Below are 2,631 nucleotides of genomic sequence, written 5' to 3'. Positions count from 1 at the left end.
TAAGTACATACAGTAAATTATTGAGGATAGTAATGAGATAATTAGCTGATGTAACTGAAAAAAATCAATCAACTAAAAAAATGTTTCATTTAGCTTATATATATATATTTTTTTTTTAATTGTGTGTGTTAAATATAGAAAGACAGGTTAATATTTTCATTAATATCAAATTTATTTTTTATAAACATAGCAGTAGCTCCAGACACCCATCTTTGTAAAACACATCTGAACAGTGCTGAATTCTGCATACAGTGTATTAAACACCACAAATGACTGATTATCTTAATAACATTTACACCACAAAACATGATCACAAAAGCTTTTGTTATCCTGGAAAAATTACAAACATGACAGTTTTACACTGAAATGGGTTATGCACAGCTTGCAAAGTGAACAGAGATGCTTCATATCAATAATGACAGTAAACAGCAGTGGAAAAAGAAGACAAGGCTTTATTACAGTCCAACGGTAATATCCAAGTTGCCCATGTATCCTTTGAAAAGGATACACACTAATCAGATACTCAGTTTTGAAACAGCTTTTTAGAGAAAAAAGATCATGTTTTTGGGTGAATAGAGTATAATTTTGCCATTGAGTGAAAAAAAAGGCCACAAATCTGTAACTTCAAAACAACATGACAAAAGACCTAGGTAAGACACTCTCTCAAGCCAATGACTTGTATGGAATTTGAGACATTTTGGTGTTTTGCACCTTCTGCCTCTCTGATTGGCTGGCACCGCTCAATGGACTCACCTGTGAAGGATTGGCTCATCACTCCCTGGCTTTTTAAGGCTGTCTTGAGTATTAACTCATCACAGAAGCATTGCTACTGTTTGGTAATGAGCTCAGCCTGTTACTAGTTTTTCCAGACACCTAAACTTGACTTACCGTCGTGCTTTTTTTGTATTTACCTGTTTCCAGACTCAAAGAAGTGTTTGAGATTACCTGATCCTGCCAAGCCTGTTTGAGGAAACTAGAGCCACTCACCTGCTTGTTCATGCGCTGCCTGCTTTCCTCCAACTCACCTGTAAAATAGATACCGCGGAAACATTATGACCCCCGCACGCACAAATGCACCAGAACTCAGAAGTCTTTATTCCTAATAAATGTCATGCTACCAGGTGCATCCCAAATTTTTGCATGTCCAGACACCCCTATTTGGATGGCGGCGACTCCTCAAATATGGGGTGTATCGTCAAACTGTTGGCTGGTGCAGTGTAGGTCAGACTCATCTACAGTCCTGCCTGCCAAACTTCATGTTGATCAGTGCAGCTGTTTTTGTGCTACGGTTGACCAAAAATCACTGGAAAAAAAAACAGTACGAAAACAAAATGACTCCCGCTTATGCTTTGTGAGCGGGGGTCATAATAATTCACTCACCTGTAAATACTCATCTTTTGGATCCAGGACCCTGGACCTACTCCTCCACACTGAAACCCATTCCCTCACCTGTAAGAACATTTATCATTACCTCTCTGCAATTAGCTTCTGGAAATTTCTGTCAAGATGCTCACCTTCTGCCTGCCCTCTGCGTTCACGTCCTAATTCCCCTCCCATTCCTCTAAATAAAAATACTTACCTTATTATTGCCTCCGACTGTTTGTCCTTGGTACTTGCTCACGTTGACTTACCTGTAAACCTGATAGAATTCTTGAAATATTTCTGATTTTGTTGGTCCAAAAACAGTGTGCTATTTTTAGGGCAATGCATTAACTAAACTTTTTGATGAAGATGCCCAACCAAGAAGTCTGGTGCTTTAAAGGCAATTTGGTGACTTATTTACTATGTGCATGGTTGGATCTTTCAGTCTCTGAATCTTTACTGAAATGTTTCCAGGATCCAGCTCCAGGAGCACTTTCTGAAGTACCTCAAAAATATATCTGAGATTCTTGGTGTACTTCAGATCCAAAGCATTGACTTGACCCAAGAGATGGCAACAGGCTCTGATGAGATTCCCAAAATTACAGAGAACTGTTGTGTCCTCAAAAACAATTCCTACATCAGTAAGTTTTGACCCATCTTGGTTCTGCGGCAGATAAATCTTCATCACCTCATTAGCTAAAGCCTCTTGAACGCAGACATCAAGAACATCCTCCTGTGGACATAAAGAACTTCAGTAAGCCTAAATTTAGCTTTTATCACACATTCAGTGTCTCCAGATATAGTCATACAAAAAAGATTTTTATACACACAATCTGTGGATACTCAGGAATATTTGGAAAGCGAGATCCATAAATAATTTGGAAATGCAGTTCTCTCACATATTTCATAGCTTTAGCCTTTATTTTTTTGCCAAACTAGCCAATCTAAATTATATTTGAATAGGAAATTTTCAACCCATTAGCCAAAATATTAGACTTGATCTCTAAAAACAATCAATTCTACCAACCTTAAAGTATTCATGGCATTTGAATCTTCTCCTAGATGGTCACTGGGACATCTGATGATCACCCCTCTTTTCTCCTCAAGGGAAATCCTCTCTGTAAAACACAAAATCTTAACTCTTAGCACAGTGTTTAATAATGCGCATTCAAACATCTTTTTGATTTTCTGTTTAAGCCTAAATTAAACTATAGCAGATTAATTAACTGTGATGAAATTAAGCCCTTGATCAAAACACTTGAATTCATG

General features: G+C 37.6%; 1 protein-coding gene across 1 annotated transcript in view; it reads right to left on the bottom strand.

The window, feature by feature from the left end:
- isg20l2 (interferon stimulated exonuclease gene 20-like 2) overlaps nucleotides 1–2,480 on the bottom strand; it is a gene marked incomplete at its 5' end in the record, with an annotated part of 50,058 nt that extends 47,578 nt beyond the window's left edge. Inside the window, 1 exon segment of the mRNA XM_014024565.1 lies at nucleotides 2,390–2,480.
- Between the last annotated feature and the right edge of the window lie 151 nt (nucleotides 2,481–2,631).

This window comes from Austrofundulus limnaeus, unplaced genomic scaffold, assembly GCF_001266775.1.
Source record: "Austrofundulus limnaeus strain Quisiro unplaced genomic scaffold, Austrofundulus_limnaeus-1.0 Scaffold427, whole genome shotgun sequence".
Classification (NCBI taxonomy): Eukaryota; Metazoa; Chordata; class Actinopteri; order Cyprinodontiformes; family Rivulidae; genus Austrofundulus; species Austrofundulus limnaeus.
The sequence above is the reverse complement of the archived record's forward strand: the minus strand, read 5'-3'. Positions and strand labels throughout refer to the sequence as shown.